Source organism: Lynx canadensis, chromosome B4, assembly GCF_007474595.2.
Source record: "Lynx canadensis isolate LIC74 chromosome B4, mLynCan4.pri.v2, whole genome shotgun sequence".
Taxonomy (NCBI): Eukaryota; Metazoa; Chordata; class Mammalia; order Carnivora; family Felidae; genus Lynx; species Lynx canadensis.
Window position 1 is genome coordinate 21,055,390 of NC_044309.1, and position 12,133 is coordinate 21,067,522.

General features: G+C 46.8%; 1 protein-coding gene and 1 long non-coding RNA gene across 2 annotated transcripts in view; both read right to left on the reverse strand.

Moving 5' to 3' along the window:
• PIP4K2A (phosphatidylinositol-5-phosphate 4-kinase type 2 alpha) overlaps positions 1–12,133 on the reverse strand; it is a 192,109-nt gene that overhangs the window by 116,721 nt on the left and 63,255 nt on the right.
• Positions 1,327–7,569, reverse strand: LOC115517959. The gene is made up of 2 exons (XR_003970123.1): positions 5,350–7,569; positions 1,327–3,799 (listed from the first exon to the last, which is right to left on the reverse strand). It is a non-coding gene; the product is annotated as an uncharacterized LOC115517959 (long non-coding RNA).

The window sequence follows — 12,133 nt, forward strand, 5'->3', positions numbered from 1 at the left end:
CCAGAACCCGTCGGTGGGATTTGGCCCAATCGACATTCGTCAACTAACATGCTACCAAACTGTGCCCCAAGCCCTTCCCCCATTCAAAGTGGCCCGCCCTGTGCCCCACTCCCTCGGGGGACTTCTCGGGTGACAAATGATCGGACGATCCATCCACGCGATGTTTCAGTGGGTACAACCGTTTCTCTGCTGCCAGGCCACACGCACTCTGTTCTAGCCTCAGTTTTCCCAACGATAAAATGGAAGCTGGAACGTGTGCCCCACATCCCTCACTGTGAAATTATCGGGGGGTGCCGCAGAAGGGGAGGAAAACATGCCCCTCTAGGTTGTTTGGCCTAATAATGAAGTTGACATAAGACAGATTAGCAGGAGAAAAACAAATTCAATGTCATACATATGGGAGCTCACAGAAATAGACACAAAGAACGGCCCCCAGCAGGCAGCTTTTACACCTTTTAAAGAAAGAAACAATGATTTGTGAAGAGCTGACAAAGGGTCTTGGGCTGGGGGTAACAGATTAGTGAAAAAGTAATAGGGTTTGCTTATACAGCCTTCTCGGCCCTGAACTCCCCATCTTTGGCCACAAGGGCGCCTCTCCTTTTACCCTGCAGGTGCGGGACGGATACCTTTCCCACAGGGAATTCATTTTCCGCTTTCAGAAGGGCAGAAAGTCCTCGCAGAGCCTCTGAAGTAATTCTGACTCAAAATCGACGCGAAAGTGGCATATTTTGGGGTGGACTGCCCATGGCTATATCAACGTGCCCTCTTACTTTAGCTAGATTTCGTTAATCATCTAGATTTCTGGTCTCAAAAGCACAGTCTCTCCTTTAGGCATCGCTCATGGTATATCATGGTAGGTCAGTTGATACGGCAGTAATAGATTGGTTGTTTTACGCGACCTTTCCCAGGTCTGGTCTAGCTACCAGCGTAACTGGACGCGTGAACCAATCTCCACAGTGTTGAGAGGCGGTCTGTTTGCGAAAATAAAAATATTCCCCGCTAAACTTGATGGAGAGTTTCCTCTTTGGAAAAATGCACCGATTTTCCTCGAACTGGCTTTTCTACCTTTCCCTGGTGATTCTTGCTTCAGCAGACATCCGCCTGTCGGTGGTGTAGGGCTCGGGGCCCCCTCACCCCACGTCCTCTCCCACCACGTGGCTCCACGTCCCATCTAGACAGACGACTCCCGGATCTGGAAGCCCGGCTTGCCCCCTCCCACTGAGCTCCAAACCTGTTCCCAGTGGCTCTCTTGACATCTCCTCGTAGATGGCTCAGAAGCACTCACTGCCCAGTGAGTTATGCCTGGAACCTGGGATTTTTTTTTTCTTTCGCTCACTCCCCCCACCCTCCTCCAAGCCACTCTCCCAACTGCAGCCGCTGAGATCGTGTAAAAACACTCATCCGCTAATCACCTTCATGCTCAAAGGATGACTTCGATTGCTTTTAGGAAACACCCTTCTTGTGACCTCAAAGCCCTTCCTGACCTCACCCTACCACCCAACTAGGCGGCCCTGTCGGCTCTCACCCCCTCACGCCAGCCTTCTCTCCTGGTTCCAGCGAGCCTCAGGCCTCAAACTCCGGCACCCTCGGCCTGGGGTTCTCTTTCCCACTCCACTTCCTGCTTCACCTAGCAAATTCACCTCCACCTTCAAGCCTTGGCTTAAATGCTTTTTCGAGAGGCCTCTCTGGCACTCACCCCACCTCCAGTTTAGATGAAGTCCCCTTATTATTTACTTCTAAGCATCACGTACCTGGCCTTTCCAGTTTCATCACGACTGTCAGTAGTCTGTGGCATGTGTTTAGTGTCACTCCCCTCACAGGCCATCAGAGCAGACCAGAGAGCTCTGTGCAGTTACCCCAGGAGCCACAAGCGAGCACGCAGTCCCCAAGTGCGCCTCCTTCCGGTGGGAATCCTGCCCGGCTGTGGCTGGAGGCCAAAAAGCGCCAAACTTCCGGCCAGTAGCCATTCAGAGGTAAAATCACAATCCCGCCCTCCAGCTCAACCTAAGACCGCCTCTTCAGCATTCCCGAAGATTCTCTGAGCCACTAACACATTCAATTCCTTATTATCTAGATCAGCTTCAGCAGCTTCTGTTTTCTGTAATTGAACCCTGACTCATACAGGTGCTCGATATGGGTTGAAGGACCATTCAATATTCATAAACAAGGAGCACCTGGGTGGCTCAGTTCGTCAGGCATTTCGGCTCGGGTCACAATCGGTAAGTCAGGGAAGCCAGCCCCGAAACTCTGCGTTAAGTGTGGAATCTGCTAGAGAGTTTCTCACTGACTGTCTGTCTGTCTGTCGGTCTCCCTTCCTCCTTCTGCCCCTCTCCCCTGCTTGCACACTCTCTCTCAAAAAAGAAAACAACAAAAAAACACACATAAACAAATTTACAACCTGCACACATGACATTTTTTAACGATCCACTTCAGCAACTGTCTTAGACCACTGAATTGGGTTATTTTGTGGGGTGACTCTTTTTGCAAAGCAAATGTCTTCAGAGATACCAACGTTGGTCATATTTCATGCAGGAAATAATTAAAATCAGCTTAAATATCGATGATAAAAGTCATCGAGCATAGTATTTTACGAGTTGAAGGGTCCATGTGCTGTCGAGACATAAGCCGAGTATGTCCTAAAACTAAAAACTGCAGAAGTCTTCCGCGGTGTGAAAAACTCAGTCTCAAAACTCAGGTTGTACTGAGTCTGCACATCGCCGGGAGCGCAACGTGATAGGTTTTCAATAAACGACACACAAATCGTTCTCAGTTGAAAATGCGGGCTCCTCGTTGTGCATCGATACCGCTTTGACATGTTTATGAGAAAAGGTCATCCCTGAGGGTAGGAACCATACGGTAAATTAAGCTCAGGGCCCATCCCTGAGAAGGGAAATACAATTGTAAAGAATTGTTAAAGGGAGAATGTATGGAAAAGGGGGAGGGGGGCGTGGGAAAAAGGAAATGAAGGCGGGCTTCCTACCCTGTTCTCCCCACCCCGCCACGTTGAGGGATCCCCTGAGGCCCTGAGCCGTGCGGGTACAAAAAAATCCACTCTCAAACTTCCTAACCCCCTTTGTCTTCTGTGCACAGGCCAATTTCCCTGGGGAGGTGAACTCCTGGCACGGGCAGGCTAGCACGTTCCATCCACCTGTCTTCGTGTGCCTCTTACCGACCCAATTCAGCAGACACGCACGGTGTGCACTGGCCGTGCGACCAACAGTTAAGAGGAAGGCCGTTCCGGCCCCCTCGCTGCTGCTGGGAACTTGGTGGTTCAAGAGCTGCTGGGGGGCAAAGCCGCACAGAGCAGCGGGGACACGCCCTCGGTGGGCTTGGAGAATCGTGCCGAGACCCGCGCACCGGCTCCATCGGTCCGACACCCCGGAAGGTAGAGGAGACGCTGGAGAAGGTCTGCAATCTGAGCGACGATCGGAGGGTCAGTTCTGATGCCAAGGCCAGCCGTCCCCTCCGCAGTGACCGCGGACTTTGTAAACGGTGGGTTCTGGGGGGGGGGGGGGACACTGTCTCTGCTTGCTACAGGGCAAGGGTTTAATAACGTGGAAAAAAGGAAACCCCGTCGAGGGGCTGCGGGATGGTAAATGACTTTCCGCTGGGTGCAGACGCCCAAGGCCATTCGTATTTCCAATTTAATTTTGGAAAACAGATGTTTCGGTCAATTTTTCAGGAAAATTTAATCTTATAATTATTTCCAGAAATGCTCTGAAAACGTTCCTGAAGGATGAATTATTTTACTTCCTCAAGGTCAGGCGGTCGGTCGCTCAGCACTTGCTGAACTTTCCCCCTAAGAGAAAAATTAACTATTAAGAAAATGGAAACAAAGTTCTCACTTTCCAAGAATTTACAGTGTATGGGGGGGGAAAAGGGAGGAACCGAGATACTTAATGGCGGACAAATGACTCAAATCACAAAGGATGAAAAATGACAAATTCGAGGATCCTATTAGCAACTTTACCTGTGAAAGACGTTTTGGACATGGGCTAAGACTTCAGAATTTGAAAAACGTGCTGGGAGGGTAGGTGGTTAACTAGACTGAACCATACGTGTTTCGTTGTCTCTTAAGAAGCAAAGTCTTCAGGGGCGCCTGGGTGGCGCAGTCGGTTAAGCGTCCGACTTCAGCCAGGTCACGATCTCTCGGTCCGGGAGTTCGAGCCCCGCGTCGGGCTCTGGGCTGATGGCTCGGAGCCTGGAGCCTGTTTCCGGTTCTGTGTCTCCCTCTCTCTCTGCCCCTCCCCCGTTCATGCTCTGTCTCTCTCTGTGCCAAAAATAAATAAAAACGTTGAAAAAAAATTTTTTTAAAAAAAAGAAGCAAAGTCTTCAAAGAAAGGTTAAGTTTTCAAGAGACGCAAGGATGGTGGTCTGTGAAAGTCTGCAACAACATGGCACCAGAGGGAGGGAGCTGATCTGGAGCCATGAGACCTGGCTATAGAATTCTGAGCGAGTTAAAACCTCTGGGCCACTCATCCCACTTTGAGACAGGGATTATAATACCGTCCAGCTATATCACAGGGTATCCAATGGGCTGTGTAGAGTGCTTTGGAAACCATGAAAGGTTGGCCTGTGAAAATTCAAATTAAAGACGAAGACGAAGGCTCTGGCAAGAGCGCGCCTGGGCATGGGAAAGAAATGTATGGACCGATGAAATGGTACCTCACAGGAGATGGGGGGAGGGAGGTTGGGGCGCACCCAGGATAAGCTGTTGTTGGTCCTGGAGTACCACCAGATGGAAAAATACCAATCTGGCCCAACACCAAGCCGACAGGTTTCCATAAGGAAGGACGAGAGTTTTTTTGTTTTTGTTTTTTTCAGAGAGAGTCGGGGAGGGGCAGAGAGCCTGATGCGGGGTCGAACCATGAGATCGTGACCTGAGCCAAAGTCAGACGCTTAACTGGCTGAGCCACCCAGGCGCCCCAGGACGGATGAGCTTTTAAAAAGATGTGCAGCACTCCCTGGGTATTTACCCAAAGAACAGAAAAACTCATTCAAAGGGATATACACCTTCCTATGTTTATTGCAGCATTATCTACAAGAGCCAAATTATGGAAGCAACCCCAATGTGCACCCATAGATGAGTGGATAAAGAAGATGTGGTATATATACCCTACGGAATATTATTCAGCCATAAAAAAAAAAAGAATGAAATCCTGCCATCTGCAACAACATGGATGGAGCTAGAGAGTACAAAGCTAAGTGAAATAAGTCAGAGAAAGATAAATACCATATGATTTCACTCATATGTGGAATTTAAGAAATAAAACAAATGAGCAAAGGGGGGGTGGGGAGACACAAACTAAAAAACAGACCCTTAACTACAGAGAACAAACAGATAGTTACCGGAGGGGAGGTGGGTGGGAGGGTTGGGGGAAGGCAATTAAAAGCACACTTCTCTTGGCACAGAGTAACGTATGGACGTGCTGAATCACTATATTGTACACCTGAAACAAATACAACATTGTCTGTTAATTACACGGGACTTAAACATAAATACATAAGTGCACAGGCACTGCGCAGAGGTCTGCTATCACCGTTCCTGTGTCTGCGGACACACCAGCGGTGCCTTTTGGGCTGAAGCCCCTTGCAGGGGCGAGACGACCATCTGATCTGTGACTCTCAGAACTGTGGTAACTCACGCCCTGCCTCTGCAGAAGCCCGATGCCCCAGGCTTCCGACGCTGTCTCTTGACTTAGCCAGTTCACAGCTGTGTGGTCTTTTTATTTGTTTTGAAAATACAGCTAAATCTAGAGAACAGAGGCAACCGCATATCATTTTGATGTATTTCCTTCTAGACTTTTGGGTTCCAAGTAGTTTGCAGATGGCTGAGCTCATGACGTAAACCATTCGAGAGTCTAGTTTTTCGCACTTAAAAATTCTCCGAAATAATTAATTCTCCAAAATAATTCTCTCAAACATGAGTACGTGGCTAGAAAATATTCTAACATGTCTGTACCATAATTCATCCTTTTCTTTTTTTTTTTTTTTAAATGTTGCTGAACCAGTCCCGGGTATTTCATTTACATCCATCATTTGTTGAGGAACAAAGGTTCGTTTTTTTGGTTCCTGTATCTGGCTAAGGGCTACATCTCTTATGTAGTGTTGGATCCTTCACTGGAGGCTAACAAAGAATGGACACCATCAATTCTGACAACATTCGCTCTTTGCCATCAGCCTCATTAGCATCTTGGAGAATCGAACCAAGAATCGTACCCATCCTGCAAGGCCAAGTTCATAACCATCTGCTCTGTGAAGCTTTAATGCCGCAACCACTCCAGCCCTCACTTATGTCTTCTCAACTCCAATAGCTCATCTCAAGGAAGTAATTATACAATCGCCAATTGTTTGATGTCAAAAAACATTTTTTTTTCCTCTTGGGTTGGTGGATACCTTTTGTTCTTGATGCCTAGCACCTATTCAGATCCTTCTGGTGACAGCGTCCTATGTTCTTAACCTGGGGCACCAGCCCCGCTCTGATTCTGAGCCCAGCTCCCAACATGGAACGTGCTGAATTGTGCCTTTCTTAAGAGATAAGCACTCTCCTTTGCTTTAGGAACAAACACATGACCCAGTATGGACCAGTGAAAGTCAGGTCCAAGACTTTCATTCAAACCATTAGGGGAAGAGACATTTTCCTGCTGGACCCAATGATGAAAAATGTAGAGCTGGGGTGCTGAGGCCATCCTGCTTCCACAGAAGGAAGACAGAGCAAACACAAGGCGGAGCTGAGATAACCAGAAAGAACTAAGTCGCAGTAAACTTCTCTGTGAGTCGCTAGCCCGAATTACGTCTTAATTTTTGTAAACAAGTGACAGCAAGTTCCCTTCTTGATTAAGCCAGCCTCAGTTACTTTCTGTCACTTGGAAAATCGATTTAAAACAATAAGGCCCCGAACGACCTGTCGATTAGATTTTAGACTCCCTGAGCTTGATTAAGTGCCCACTGGTTCCCAACTGCACCAAGAACAGGGTTCAATGAGTAGCGTACCCCCTTGGGTCCAGGGCCATGGGTCACTTTGCTCTGTGGCCGTCCCAGCACCTAAGACCGTGACGAACACCTCCAACACCTGTTTGCTGCTTGGAGTCCGGTCCTCAAGCGGAGTAAGACACTGTCTTAAGCATCAGCCCGTCACAGCCTGTTGGCAGAGACGAGGCTGCTGGCAAAACAGTGCTTCCTGCCCTCTGCATATCCCTCCAAAGGCCAGGTGGAAGAGCTGGAACTCATCCCACATCACTCAGCGAAATGAGTGATTTTTAGGAACAAAGCACCAGTCTTCTGTCAATACTTCCAAATTTCGAGAGACGTAGTATCTGCCTTTTCAAGGAACTTGTTCCATTTGATTTTATTTTCACTTTTGTGGGTCTGTAAAACTCCTCCAAGAGCAATTTCAGATTTTTCTCGTCATCTGAAGGATCGCCAAAAGGGATGCCCTTTTTGTCACACTCCAGAACAAAGGAGATGACTCCTGTCCTTGAAAGAAAGGCCATTTTGGTGCCTGGGTGGCTTAGTCGGTTAAGCGTATGACTCTTCACCTCGGCTCAGGTCGTGATCTCACAGTTCGTCATGAGTTTGAGCCCCACGTCGGTCTCTGCGTTGACCGCTCGGAGCCTGCTTGGGATTCTCTCTCCCTCTCTCTGCCCCTCCCTCAATTGAGCTCTATCTCTGTCTCTCTCAAAATAAATAAGCAAACATTAAAAAGAAAGAAACAAAGAGAGAAAAAAAGAAAGAAAGACAGACTATTCTGACCAAAAATAAAAAACAAAAATAAACTCCAAAACACAAATGTAAAATGAATTTAGATTCCACATGGTACATGTTCAGGGTCTTCATTATCTTTTTTAAGTTGTGACACAGACACTTAACATGAGATCTGCCTTCAACACATTTTTAAGTGTACAATATGGTATGGTCAATATGGGGACAACATTGGAGCGCCTGGGTGGCTCAGTCGGTTAAGGACACAACTTCAGCTCAGGTCGTGATCTCACGGTTCATGGGTTCGAGCCCCGCCTCCGGCTCAGTGCGGACAGCTCGGAGCCTGGGGCCTGCTTCGGATTTTGTGTGTGTCTCTCTCTCAAAAATAAATAAATGTTAAAAAAAAAACAAACAAAACAGTAAGATACAGGCACAATGTTGCATAGTGAGTCTCTAGAATTTAATAACCCTTGCTCTTTTTAATATAAAAGTGTCTTCTAAAAGAATGTGCCCACCAAAGAAAACAAACACCTGATGACAGCCTGAATTTGGGGAATGGATTCTCTACCACATATAACTCTTTGAAGGCAGGTAGTGTAGCTGGCCCGTCCATCTGAAAAGCTTAAAGTCCAGGCACGGGACAAGAAAGAATAAATATGGAAATACTGTTAGTAATACTCTAACTTTTTTTTTTAATGTTTTATTTATTTTTGAGACGGAGAGAGACAGAGCGTGAGCAGGGGAGGGGCAGAGAGAGAGGGAGACACAGAATCCGAAGCAGGCTCCAAGCTCTGGGCTGTCAGCACAGAGCCCGACGCAGGGCTCGAACTCACAAACCGCGAGATCATGACCTGAGCCATGATCGGACGCTTAACCGACTGAGCCACCCAGGCACCCCAGGTAATACTCTAACTTTTAAAACGGGTGCGATCATGTTAATTTCAGATCCAGTATGGATTCACAAATGGGACCTACCTATTTTTTGGGGGAGCTACAACCCTACTGAGGTCACCACTACAGAAATACGTAACGTCAGAAGTACAGACAGGAAAAGGAAAGTATCCTTTTTTCTACGGAATCGGCTATGAATAAAATGCAAAAATGCTTTACTCACCACAGAGGGAAACAGTTTGCCATAAACTTCTTTTGTTGATCTTTTCAAAATTAGACTTTCAAGAGTTTGCTGTATTTTCTGTGGTAGCAAAAATGTCATGCCCCAATAGAAATCATTTTAGGAAAATGCTGCTAATCAGAAAATGTAACAGTTATTAAAAAAAAAAAAATTCAAAATGTTGAATGTGACACAAGTGGCAATAGAAGAGATTTATCCCTGGAAAGAATTCTAACCCTTTGCAACCTAATGCCTGAACACCTGAACACGCACTAGTGGAGAAATGGACCACGGTACATTAATGTGTTATATACATACAGGAATCCCAGGACTTGGATAAAATACATGTTAAACGGACACAAATACAATAAAAAGAAAAGCAGGACGGAGAATGGATTTAAACTACCAAAAGGTCAAAATAAAGTGAGACAGTGGAAAAGAATTCAAATTCGAAAACCACACCTAGAACAAATTCCACACCTGTTTTAAAGAAACCTTAAACGAGAAGCTTCTTTGATTTTTACCAAATCTCCTCTGTCTTATCAACACATTGGGATTATATAGTTGGTACACAGCAAAAGATCCCATAGGAATGAGAATGAGGGCAGTTCTCCTTTTTTAATTAACACTAAGCCACTATCCTAAACCCTGTAATATCCCAGGCGTTTTACATATATAATCTCATAAACTCTGCAGAACAAGTCCATTAGATATGAATGTCTACATCCATTTTAAAGAAGAGAAAACTGAATTCAGCAAAGTTGATCTCTGCCCACCCCACCCTGCCCCTCGTGAGCTCTACAATGCCCTTAAGCAGATTTCCAGGCCCCTACAAACTGCTGGGGGCAGCTCAGCCCCGTGGACTGTGCCCTAACCAGAGTATAAGAGATCTGCTGTCGCCGCCCTGCTGGCTGGACAAACCAGACAAATAACTGCCCCTGTGGTCTCAGCCTGTGAGGAGGTTGGACTGGGTGGGTCCTGGCTCCTTCTGGTTCTAACCGTTGAATTTGATTTGAAAAATATAGCTTTTGTCAGGTTTCAGGGATGGTCTTTTTCTATTCCTAAGCATATACTGCCCGATATACTCGTAACACATATTACAAAACCATTCAATTACTATGAGGACAAACCAGACGAGAAGCCTTCATTTCTTTACCAGCCATCACGAAACAAATTCTATTAGGGATCCCTTTTAGGGGCTGTTGTCAGGGTGATAAGGCTGCAGTAGATAGAGCTTGGTTATCTTTAGTGTGGCTTAAATGTCACAACTCTTGTGACGCTTTCCCTACCGGCCCACACACCCCCACCACAGCAGAACTCTGTCCTTCCCAGCTACAGAGGACAAACACTGCGTCCTTCACGCACCAGACAAGCTTTGAGGACTGTTTCCATGATTTTCTGCCTTGCTGGACGTGTGTTCCCTGAGACATGAAACCACCTGAACTCATCCCTGTATCCCCAGCACTTACTCCTTGCTACGAGGTTGGGTGCACCATCAGTGTTCAACACGTGTTTATTGAAATACTGAATTGTCGGGGCGCCTGGGTGGCGCAGTCGGTTAAGCGTCCGACTTCAGCCAGGTCACTATCTTGCGGTCCGTGAGTTCAAGCCCCGCGTCGGGCTCTGGGGCTGATGGCTCAGAGCCTGGAGCCTGTTTCCGATTCTGTGTCTCCCTCTCTCTCTGCCCCTCCCCCGTTCATGCTCTGTCTCTCTCTGTCCCAAAAATAAATAAACGTTGAAAAAAAAAAACAAAAACACCGAATTGTCTTTCAAAAGGCAGGTAAGAAGGCAGACAAGAATCTAGGTGATCTGTGTATTTTATGACTCATAGGATCCCACTAAACACATACCAAGTACATGCCTGTCTCATTTTGCATAAAGGATGTGCTCGTGAAAGATAAGGAGAATTAGAAACGGACTCATCTTGCTAATAATTTCCAAGAATCTTAATCTCAAATGAGGCAATTCTTCACATTTTTTTAAAGTTTATTTATTTTGAAAGAGAGAGAGAAAGTACAAGTGAGGGAAGGGCAGGGAGAGAGAGGGAGAGAGACGGAGAGGGAGCGAGAGAGGGAGCGAGAGAGAATCCCAAGCAGGCTCTGCACTGAGAGTGCGGAGCCGGATGAAGCGCTCAAACCCACAAACGGACATCATGACCTGGGCGGAAGTCAGACGCTTAACTGAGCCACCCAGGAAACCCTTCAGGATGTTTTTAAAGTAAAAAAAAAATGTGTCATGGAACCTGAACACCACCTCAGTTCATCTACATGCTAAAGACTTGAGTGTTTTTTAACTTCGATCAGTTTTTTTTCAGTCCTTACAGTTACAAGCCACAACATGACAAAATCATTATCTGCAGGCAACTGAAATTAATCAGATGGAGTTTTCCTGTGGTAGTTCTCCTCCAACTTCATCTTGGTTTTGTCTTGTTTTTTAAAGTAGGCTCCACGCCCAACGTGGGGCTGGATCCCGACCCCGAGATCAAGAGTCACCTGCTCTACCGTCTGAGCCAGCCAGGTGCCCCTCATCTTATTTGTAATTCAGACTCCAGTAGATTAGGCTACACTGATCTGTACGAATTCTTTTAATATGTGAGAACAAAGACAGGAAGCATCACATGTCCTGAAATCAGGCCACAATGCCCATCCCCGAGGTGGGGCCAGTCAAGGAGGTTTCAAGGAGAGGGCCTTTTTTTTTTTTTTTTTTAAAGAAATGCTCTTTACGGGTTTTTTAATTTTTTTTTTTTAACGTTTATTTATTTTTGAGACAGAGAGAGACAGAGCATGAACGGGGGAGGGTCAGAGAGAGAGGGAGACACAGAATCCAAAACAGGCTCTAGGCTCTGAGCTGTCAGCCCAGAGCCCGATGCAGGGCTCTAACCCACGGACCGTGAGATCATGACCTGAGCCTAAGTCGGATGCTCAACCGACTGAGCCACCCAGGCGCCAAGGAGGGGGCCATTTTAAACTGAGTTCCAGGGGCGCCTGGGTGGCTCAGTCAGTTGAGCGTCCAACCTTGGCCCAGGTCATGATCTCACAGCTTGTGAGTTCGAGCCCTGCGTCGGGCTCTATGCTGACGGCTCAGAGCCTGGAGCCTCTTCAGATTCTATGTCTGTCTTTCTCTCTCTCTCTCTCTCTCTCTCTCTGCCCCTCCCCGGCTCACACTCTGTCTCTCAAAAATAAATAAACATTAAAAAAAAAATTTTTTTTAACTGAGTTCCCAAGGAAGGAGGGAGCAGACTATGGGGGCAATGTTTCCTAGGAATGCAAGGGCAAGCAAGGCTGATAACACAGAGGAAGAAGCAGAGGACAGCAAAGGGAT